General features: G+C 44.0%; 1 long non-coding RNA gene across 1 annotated transcript; it reads right to left on the bottom strand.

Annotated features, from left to right (window-relative positions):
- Positions 1–2,118: 2,118 nt before the first annotated feature.
- On the bottom strand, positions 2,119–5,746 carry LOC141134496 (uncharacterized). The gene is made up of 2 exons (XR_012243174.1): positions 5,373–5,746; positions 2,119–5,144 (listed from the first exon to the last, which is right to left on the bottom strand). It is a non-coding gene; the product is annotated as an uncharacterized lncRNA (long non-coding RNA).
- Between the last annotated feature and the right edge of the window lie 5,630 nt (positions 5,747–11,376).

Here is an 11,376-nt window from a genome sequence, read left to right as displayed (position 1 = left end):
AACACAAATAAAAAAACAAGTTGATTATGCCCAATAAAAAAATATCGGTCAACTCACTGTATACGTTGGAAATTTTCATATGTTTATTATTAGTATCAGAAAAAAAAAATCAAACATTAAAAATTGGTGCCATTCATTTCATGCAACAGCATTCATACTCATAAAAAGCCATGTCCACCTCTAATATACATGTAATGTAATTATGACCAGGAGTACAAAAATAGATATATTTGTTTCATCCCCTGGCTCATGTTGCCAGTGTGGGGGAATAGTTATATGGATAAGCGCAGCGGGGTCCGATATATTGGATCAGTACTCCTGCAAGGGGCTGTTTAAATGTGTATATATTATCCTGTTTATTGGATAGCTCCTTATAAACACCCCCCTGCAGGAGCACTGGTCTAATATATTGGACCCCGCTTATAAATATCTACTCCACCACACTGGCAATATGAGCCAGGGGCTGCAACTGAAACCAATATATCTATTTTTCTACTTGTGGTCATAATTATATGTACATTAGAGGTGGACAACTGGACATAGCTTTTTATGAGTATAAATGCTGTTGCATGAATGGTACCAATTTTTAATGTTTACTTATTTAAATGTTTTGATACTAATAATAATCATATGACATTTTCTAACATATACAGTGAGTTGACCGATAATTTTTATATTGTGATGGTTGAGCATAATCAGGTTTTTTCTTTGAGTTAGTGTACTATGGGGTTGATTTACTAAAGACAACTCCACTTTGCACCTCAGATCTACAGCGACTGCACTTCCAAGTGCACTTGCAGTGCAAAGTGGAGTTGCCTTTAGTAAAAAGAAATCCTGTGTTTCTGATGCCGCGTACACACGAGCGGACTTTATGGCAGACTTGGTCCAGCGGACTTTTCGACAGACTTTCCGACGGACTTTCCGAATGAACGGACTTGCCTACACACGATCAACCAAAGTCAGACGGATTCGTACGTGATGACGTACGACCGGACTAAAACAAGGAAGTTCATAGCCAGTAGCCAATAGCTGCCCTAGCGTCGATTTTTGTCCGTCGGACTAGCATACAGACGAGCGGACTTTTCAACCGGACTCGAGTCCGTCGGAAAGATTTGAAACGTGTTTCATTTCTAGGTCCGTCGAACTTTTGGGGAAAAAAAGTCTGCTGGAGCCCACACACAATCGAATTGTCTGCCGGACTCCGGTCCGCCGGACCAAGTCTGCCGTAAAGTCCGCTCGTGTGTACGCAGCATTACTGATAGCGGAGCTCCCATCCCATCTCCTTAATCTTTCTACTTTGAGAAAAGCACAGAGGGAATTTTTGCAATGTTTATTAGGCAGTATCTTGGAGATTAGACCATTGTACTAAATAGAGAAGATAAATACTCAAATAGGTGAATATTTAGAGCCCTTTCACACTAGGGCGGTTTGCAGGCGCTATTGCGCTAATAATAGTGCCTGCAAACTGACCCGAAAGTGCCGCTACTTTCATTCCAGTGTGAAAGCCCCGAGGGCTTTCACACTGGAGCGATGCGCTGGCAGGACGGTAAAAAAAGTCCTGCCAGCAGCATCTTCGGAGCGGTGAAGGAGCGGAGTGTATACCGCTCCTTCACCGCTCCTGCCCATTGAAATCAATGGGACGGCGCGGCTATACTGGCGGCAAAGTGCCTCTGCAGAGGCGCTTTGCGGTGGTATTTAACCCTTTCTCGGCCGCTAGCGGGGGGTAAAACTGCCCCGCTAGCTACCGCATACCGATGGTAAAACGCCGCTAATAATAGCGGCGTTTTACCGCCGACGCCGCCCCCGCCCCAGTGTGAAAGGGCTCTAATATTTCCAATTCATTTCAGCAACTTTGGACTACAATATAAAATTATTTTGGAAAATCAATTCAACATATTTTAAAAGAACAATAAGAGCAGTAGGGCACCATAAAATCTAAATTAATAGTTAAAGGAAGTAGAAACTGGGTTCCTTTAACTATTGTTTAACTTAGAGTGTGAAGTTCTGAATGATTACCGTGTGTGTGAGTGTGTGTGTGTATGAATTATTAATTAACCAGATATGTGATGTATTGTTAAAAAAAACAACACATAATATAAAAACCAAACTATCAAAGTATTACACAAAAAAAGTATTTTTATTTACAGTGACAAGAATTTGCAAAAATACCAAACAACAGTATGTATTTAGGATTATTATTTATTTACATGTACATTAAACAGATGTAAACACTCACATACCCAGTGAAGTGAACAGCCTCAGATGATACACAGAGATGAAACAAATGTCCCTACATAAGTTTACATGTATATCTGCTGTCTTTAGCTTTATACACTGTTTAGAAAGTGCACATCCTGTTAGAATTTTCTCTTCCTGATTGGGTGTGGATTATTGCCATAAACTGTGAGACAAACTGTAAACTGTGATTGGAGGAAAGGCACACACCCCCCTCCACAGAGGCAGAGCTGTGCTGTGATTTGACCGGCTGCCAGTGCCTGCTAATCTATTTATAGCACCCGTCCTGACACAAATTTCAGGCTGGTTTTATCACGAGAACTTGTCAGAAGTTATCAGGCTGATAACAGAAGAACGGAGCAGGAGAAAGCCACAGGACTTAGGGCTTTGGAGAGAGATAATAAAACACTGCATACATACAGTGGGGACGGAAAGTATTCAGACCCCCTTAAATTTTTCACTCTTTGTTATATTGCAGCCATTTGTGAAAATCATTTAAGTTCATTTTTTTCCTCATTAATGTACACACAGCACACCATATTGACAGAAAAACACAGAAATGTTGACATTTTTGCAGATTTATTAAAAAAGAAAAACTTAAATATCACATGGTCCTAAGTATTCAGACCTTTTGCTCAGTATTTAGAAGCACCCTTTTGATCTAATACAGCCATGAGTCTTTTTGGGAAAGATGCAACAAATTTTTCACACCTGGATTTGGGGATCCTCTGCCATTCCTCCTTACAGATCCTCCCCAGTTCTGTCAGGTTGGATGGCAAACATTAGTGGACAGCCATTTTTAGGTCTCTCCAGTGATGCTCAATTGGGTTTAAGTCAGGGCACTGGCTGGGCCATTCAAGAACAGCCACGGAGTTGCTGTGAAGCCACTCCTTCGTTATTTTAGCTGTGTGCTTAGGGTCATTGTCTTGTTGGAAGGTAAACCTTAGGCCCAGTCTGAGGTCCTGAGCACTCTGGAGAAGGTTTTAGTCCAGGACATACCGGTACTTGGCCACATTCATCTTTCCCTTGATTGCAACCAGTCGTCCTGTCCCTGCAGCTGAAAAACACCCCCAAAGCATGATGCTGCCACCACCATGCTTCACTGTTGGGACTGTATTGGACAGGTGATGAGCAGTGCCTGGTTTTCTCCACACATACCGCTTAGAATTAAGGCCAAAAAGTTCTATCTTGGTCTCATCAGACCAAAGAATCTTACTTCTCATTATCTTGGAGTCCTTCAGGTGTTTTTTAGCAAACTCCATGCGGGCTTTAATGTGTCTTGCACTAAGGAGAGGCTTCCGTCGGGCCACTCTGCCATAAAGCCCTGACTGGTGGAGGGTTGCGGTGATGGTTGACTTTCTACAACTTTCTCCCATCTCCCGACTGCATCTCTGGAGCTCAGCCACAGTGATCTTTGGGTTCTTCTTTACCTCTCTCACCAAGGCTCTTCTTGGCCGAACGGCTAGCTCTAGGAAGGGTTCTGGTCGTCCCAAACATCTTCCATTTAAGGATTCTGGAGGCCACTGTGCTCTTCGGAACCTTAAGTGCAGCAGAAATTTGTTTGTAACCTTGGCCAGATCTGTGCCTTGCCACAAATCTGTCTCTGAGCTCTTCAGGCAGTTCCTTTGACCTCATGATTCTCATTTGCTCTGACATGCACTGTGGGCTGTAAGGTCTTATATAGACAGGTGTGTGGCTTTCCTAATCAAGTCCAATCAGTATAATCAAACACAGCTGGACTCAAATGAAGGTGTAGAACCATCTCAAGGATGATCAGAAGAATTAGACAGCACCTGAGTTAAATATATGAGTGTCACAGCAAAGGGTCTGAATACCATGTGATATTTCAGTTTTTCTTTTTTAATAAATCTGCAAAAATTTCAACAATTCTGTGTTTTTCTGTCAATATGGGGTGCTGTGTGTACATTAATGAGGAAAAAAAATGAATTCAAATGATTTTAGCAAATGGCTGCAATATAACAAAGAGTGAAAAATTTAAGGGGGTCTGAATACTTTCTGTCCCCACTGTATGTGCCAAGCTCAAATCTCATGAACCCACTAATTCTGGGTTATTTTTCCAGCCAAAAAAACGCCCCTACCAAAAACTGCTGATAATAATAAGAGCCTGTGCGCACGGATGCTGGAGAGTTTATTGGCTGCAAAAAAAACAAAACAAAACATCTGCTAGCCAAAAACATCAACTGTAAAAAAACTCCAGTCTGCATGCGGCCTGAAAAGGTCAACTGAGTTGGCTTGGGTACTGGGGCGGAGTAAGATGTAGCCTTCAACTTTCAGAGGGAGAGTGTTCTCTGCTGCTTACAGTTGCAGGGGAGCAGGGGAGCTCCCAGGCAATGGGGCACTGTGACGGGAAATAGCTTCAAGTAAAGAAATCCTCAACTTCTCCATTGCCTGGTTGTGCTGTTGGTTTACCCAGGTCAACATTAATTTGAAATTGTCAGTTTGCCGTCTGCCTATAAGATGTATGGTCCGGGTAAGCCTTCTCATGTCCCGTGACATCCTTCTGTTTTCACTTGACAATCTCCTCACCTCTCTAAGCAGCCTCTCAAGTTGCACAGTTGGGCCAGGCAGTACAGCAGGTGGCACCTGGGCAGGAGGTGGCGACTGCTGTGGCTCCTGCACAGGGGGGCAGCATTAGATGGTGGCAACATGCCGGAACATTGGCCCCTGACCTTCTCCTCTGGCCATGGGGAGAAAGGAGGAGTCTGGAATTCCAGGGGCCAGCTCTGGCTCATTCTGAAGCTCAATGCCCTCCAAAATAAGGACAGGCGAGTGCGGGCTGCACTGCACTCCCCCCTCAGGCTGGTCTTGTTGATCTGAAATAGATGAGATAGCCAGTGTTGACGATAGCATTCATCTTTTTGTTGACTGTCGACAGACAATCATAGAACCTGCACATGAAAAAAAAAAACATTATTAGTTACATAAATCGTTTCACACAGTGATGGTTTTATATATACACGTTACAATATTTCCATGTATGTTAATGTTCTGTATGTGGCTGTGCCAAATAAATATTTTTGTAAAGTAGAACTGTTACTTTTTATTGACTATTACACCATGTATTTTTTTACAAATGAGTGTTCTAAGAGTGAAAGAATATTGGAATAATTAATTACCCGTGTCTGATGCCAGTGGTGGGCCTGCGAAACTTGGAGACTGCATTCATGGAGTCCTGGACTCATCCCCAGCTTGCTGCCTTCTCGGATGTTCGCACGTTTTAGCAGAACAGTGTCACTTTTTCTCTTAGAACTGCAGCAACCAATGCAGCATTCTCCTCTTGGGTATATATGGGCCCCCTTGATCTTTGTCGCTTGCTATGCTGGGGCTGCTGCATGTCAGCAATCTGTGATGTAGGGGGGGACACATATCTCCATTTTTGGCTATGCTTCTGCTCCACTCCACCTCCACACTCCCCTCCATTCCTCCTCTCCCCCACAATACTCTCCCCTCCACGGCTCCCCTCACCTCTACGCCTCTCCCCTCCACGGCCTCTTCTCCCCTCCACCCCTCTTCTCCGTTCTACGCCTCCCCTCCTCTCCCCCCTCCCCTACTCTCCTCCCCTCCATGCCTCCACTCCCCTCCACGCCTCTCCTCCCCTCTACACCTCCCCTCCCCTGCACGCCTCCCCTTCACGCCTCTCCTCCCCTCCATGCCTCCTCTCCCCTGAGTCCCCTCCACTCCTCCACTCTCAGTCACATCAACAACTCTCATACCAACACACTCACTAACACCAACATTCTCACTCACAAGACTCACACGTCCATTCTCACTCCCAGACATTCTAATTGCAACAAAACCACACAAAAACAACCACAAAAACAACAATCCCACTCTCTGCTCTGCTCTCTGCTCCTCCCTCACCACACCACTGTAAACCCTCTCAAAATGGTGTACAGGGGCGGAGGCTATAGCCGCGCGTCGAAAACGAAACTAACATACAAGATCACGAATCATTACGGATGACCACGATGTATTTACGAAAGTACGAATCCATTTGAAGCACGGTAGCAGACATTAGTACATTTACATTACATAAAATGACGAAAATGTGTTCCGATTACGAATTAACAAAAACAAGACAATATTACGAAAGTGCGAATCAACGAAAAAGGCAATCTCACAAAAGTAACAATTAGTAAATTACGAGCAATGTACCGAATAAACGAAAACTATTATCTAACAAAATTACGAATTTCGAATCAAAGAAAATTAGACGGAATTACGAATCATTTTGTATCAACGAAAATATAGCTGTTACGAAAATACGAACGAGTCCAAATATGAAAACTCGCGTCTTACAAAATTACGAATCATTACGAATCAATGGAAACGAAAAGAAACAAAACAAAACAAAATTAATTTTTTTGTTGTGCATGTCTACCAGTTTCTTTAATAGGAAACCAATTAAATCTTTAACATGGCTGCACTGCAAGGGGAGTTACAAATGTAGGGCCGTTGAATGTCCCTGCTGTAGGTATATTTTGGGGGGAAATAAGTTTATCTCCAAGTCCAATAAGAGAGAATTTACTATCGACTCCTTTTATAATTGTAGTACAAGCTTTGTGATCTACCTAATTTCATGTAGCGCCTGTTGTGTCCAATATGCGGGGAGGACTAGATGTCTATGCGACAGGTTCTATGAACATGTCTATAACACTGACAAAAATAAATCTACAAATATAGCTAAACATTTTATTTCATGTCATGGAGGTAATAAATCCACCATGCAAGTTCAAGTCATAGACAAGATTAGAGTCCCAAAGAGAGGTGGAGATGCCTTTCGCCTGCTGAGAGGTTTTCTGGATATTCCATCTTCAGACTCGCATCCCCTTGGTTTTGAACTTTGAATGGGATGTGAGTCATTTTTATGAATAAGTCCCGGTGCTTCCCTGTGGCTCAGCAGCATACATCTGTTATGCAGGTTATGCAGGTTTTATGCAGGTAGTTTATAATACACTCTATTTTACTTCATCTTTGCCTTTTGCTCCATGTTTGTTTACTAGTTCATTCTTCCATCCTTTCTAGTATCTGTGTTTGCACTTTGTTTGATGGAGATCATTTATACATCCATATACCATTTTAGTGTAATGATCTGGAGGGTGGGAGTTCACATGTATGGTACACACCAGTGGCATAGCGTGGGGGGTGCAGGGGGTGCCTTGGCCCCGGGGTGCGACATTTAGGGGGACGCCAGTATGTGTCACTGGCTGCCTCCTCCTAATTTTAAATTCCTGTGTCCCCGGGCTCCGGCCGCCATGTTCAGTGTCCAGCGCCCTGTGATTGGGCGTATGGGGGTCACATGAGGCGTAGAGCTGGCCTGTCCGCGATCGCTCCTGAAGTCCCGCCTCCGCACATGACCCCTATACACCCTATCACAGTGCGCTGCACCTGACACTGAACATGGCAGCTAGAGCGCGGGGGAGAGAAGCAATGTGAGCCGCCGCTGTCTTCTCCTCCGCACTGATGCAGGCCAGCCAGACACGAAGGTGAGTGAGACTCCCTCGTGAGAGTCATGTTACTGGCCGGGGGGGGGGAGAGAAAGTCAGTTAGTGTAGTATGGTGGTCAGTTAGTGTAGTATAGTGGTCAGTTAGTGTAGTATGGTGGCTCAGTGTAGTGTAGTATAGTGGTCAGTTAGTGTAGTATAGTAGTCATTTAGTGTAGTATAGTGGTCAGTTAGTGTAGTATAGTGGTCAGTTAGTGTAGTATAGTGGTTAGTTAGTGTAGTATAGTAGTCATTTAGTATAGTATAGTGGTCAGTTAGTGTAGTATAGTGGTCAGTTAGTGTAGTATAGTGGTCGGATAGTGTAGTATGGTGGTTCAGTGTAGTGTAGTATGGTGGGCAGTTAGTGTAGTATAGTGGTCAGTTAGTGTAGTATGGTGGTCAGTTAGTGTAGTATAGTGGTTCAGTGTAGTGTAGTATAGTGGTCAGTTAGTGTAGTATGGTGGCTCAGTGTAGTGTAGTATGGTGGTCAGTTAGTGTAGTATGGTGGTTCAGTGTATTGTAGTATGGTGGTCAGTTAGTGTAGTATGGTGGTCAGTTAGTGTAGTATGGTGGTTCAGTGTAGTGTAGTATGGTGGTCAGTTAGTGTAGTATAGTGGTTCAGTATAGTGTAGTATAGTGGTCAGTTAGTGTAGTATAGTGGTTCAGTGTAGTGTAGTATAGTGGTCAGTTAGTGTAGTATGGTGGCTCAGTGTAGTGTAGTATGGTGGTCAGTTAGTGTAGTATGGTGGTTCAGTGTAGTGTAGTATGGTGGTCAGTTAGTGTAGTATGGTGGTCAGTTAGTGTAGTATGGTGGTTCAGTGTAGTGTAGTATGGTGGTCAGTTAGTGTAGTATAGTGGTTCAGTATAGTGTAGTATAGTGGTCAGTTAGTGTAGTATGGTGGTTCAGTGTAGTGTAGTATGGTGGTCAGTTAGTGTAGTATAGTGGTCAGTTAATGTAGTATGGTGGTCAGTGTAGTGTAGTGTAGTGTAGTATGGTGGTCAGTGTAGTGGACAGTATAGCGGTCAGTGTAGTGTAGTATGGTGGTCAGTGTAGTGGACAGTGTAGTATAGTGGTCAGTGTAGTGTAGTATGGTGGTTAGTGTAGTGGACAGTGTAGTATAGCGGTCAGTGTAGTGTAGTATGGTGGTCAGTGTAGTGGACAGTGTAGTATAGCGGTCAGTGTAGTGTAATATGGTGGTCAGTGTAGTGGACAGTGTAGTGTAGTATGGTGGTCAGTGTAGTGGTCAGTATAGTGCAGTGGACAGTATAGTATGGTGGTCAGTGTAGTGGACAGTATAGTGGTCAGTGTAGTTCTCAGTGTAGTGGACAGTATAGTGGTCAGTGTAGTTCTCAGTGTAGGGGTCAGTATAGTATGGCGGTCAGTGTAGGTTAGAGTAGGTTAGTGTAGTGGTCAGTATAGGAATCAGGTAGGTCAGTACTATTGTATTTGAAGGGACTCAGGGAGTGGTAAAAGTCCGCAGATTAGGGGGCGCAAATTACTTGCCTTGCCCCGGGTGCTAACAACCCACGCTACACCACTGGTACACACAGTCCTATACATGGCATGGCTTTGCCGCCATGTCTGGGTCAGTGTGAGATAGTCATATTTACAGTTTGCTGATACAGTATGTGCACTCATGATTTTTCTCTATATACAGAAGATTATTCATTATTTTATATGCATTTTTGGTCCTAATATCTTTTCCTTTTTGTGTGTCATTTGAAGTTTCTCCTCTTATTATATATACAGTACATATATAATACTTATTTTTTTCTTTTTTGTTCAAATTTTTGGTTTACATTTCTTTACATGGTTATATTTATATATGTTTGATGGTTTTACATGTACTGTCATGGCCAATTGTCTGTTGGTATTTATTTGCATATGGGCGTTTTCAGATTGGCAGGGGGTGATCAGCTTGTATTGATGTGCATTTGATACTTCAAGTCTTTGTCTTTTTCTTATTGTTAAACAAAATGAGATAATGTGTGTCATTTTCCTTCCCCCCTTTCTACTTCTAAATATGCAGCTCTATATGTAATTGGGACAGGTGGTGTGTCTCAGTGTTACCAACCCCCCAAAGTGAAGTTTACCGGCAGGACGTCAAAATTTACAAAGGACGCCAATTTTTTACTGACAAAAAATTCATGGCATTTACTAACGGAGCAACATTTTTTACTGACACTGCAAAAAAGTACCTAAAATTAGAATTTTCAGTGCTAAACAGTGCAAATATCAATATTTAAACTATAAACACATAGCTAGTGCTATTAGCAATGTGTTTAAGTTAAACAAAAGTCAAAAACCATATTTCTCCATTGATATGAAGGTCAGGTTACTATAACCCAGCCAGCACAGAGTCCCCCCTTACATCAGAGTCTGCAGGATTCCCCCTTACAGTGAAAGGGAACTCTATGTAAAGGGGAACACTACTAATATGGGGGGAACATTTATATCAGTGCCCCTTACATTATTGTATTCACTCCCCCCTTACATCAGCAACCCCTCCCACTTCAGACTGGCCTGGCGGTGCTGTCACTGACCTCCTCTCAGGAGCACCGTGCAGGGCTCAGTCAGACAGCTTCAACTTGGCGGCTCTGGTTTTATCCTATAGTGTCCTCTCCACAGTCCACACACGTCTGACTCCTGCTATGACCCCCATCCAGGCGGCGCTCTCCTCTCCAGACTCCACCTCAGAGACTGCAGACTTGATAAAAGACAAGAGATGGTCAGAGGCTGCGGACATGATGCAAGAGGTGAACAGAGGCTGCAGACATGATACAGGAGGTGGACAGAGGCTGCGGGCATGATACAGGAGGTGAACAGAGGCTGCGGACATGGTACAGGAGGTGGACAAAAGCTGCGGATGTGATACAGGAGGTGGACAAAAGCTGCGGATGTGATACAGGAGGTGAACAGAGGCTGCGGACATGATACAGGAGGTGAACAGAGGCTGCGGACATGATACAGGAGGTGAACAGAGGCTTCGAACATGATACAGGAGGAGAATAGAGACTGCAGACATGATACAGGAGGTGAACAGAGGCTGCGGACATGATACAGGAGGTGGACAGAGGCTGCAGACATGTTACAGGAGGTGGACAGAGGCTGCGGACATGATACAGGAGGTGGACAGAGGCTGCAGACATGTTACAGGAGGTGGACAGAGGCTGCGGACATGATACAGGAGGTGGACAGAGGCTGCAGACATGTTACAGGAGGTGGACAGAGGCTGCGGACATGTTACAGGAGGTGGACAGAGGCTGCGGACATGATACAGGAGGTGGACAGAGGCTGCGGACATGATACAGGAGGTGGACAGAGGCTGCGGACATGATACAGGAAGTGGACAGAGGCTGCGGACATGATACAGGAAGTGGACAGAGGCTGCGGACATGATACAGGAAGTGAACAGAGGCTGCGGACATAATACAGGAGGTGAATAGAGGCTGCGGACATGATACAGGAGGTGAATAGAGGCTGCGGACATGATACTACTAGCCCATTATGCTTTTACTTTGCAGGGAACCCATCAGGGTCTACTTCCTTCTTAAACTGCGTAGAGGTTTCTTTACTGTCAGAGCGGTAAGGATGTGTAATTCTCTTCCACAAACAGTGGTATCAGTAGGGAGCGTC

This window comes from Aquarana catesbeiana, linkage group LG03 (genome assembly GCF_042186555.1).
Source record: "Aquarana catesbeiana isolate 2022-GZ linkage group LG03, ASM4218655v1, whole genome shotgun sequence".
NCBI lineage: Eukaryota > Metazoa > Chordata > Amphibia > Anura > Ranidae > Aquarana > Aquarana catesbeiana.
This window is presented reverse-complemented; position numbering and strand designations above follow the sequence as displayed.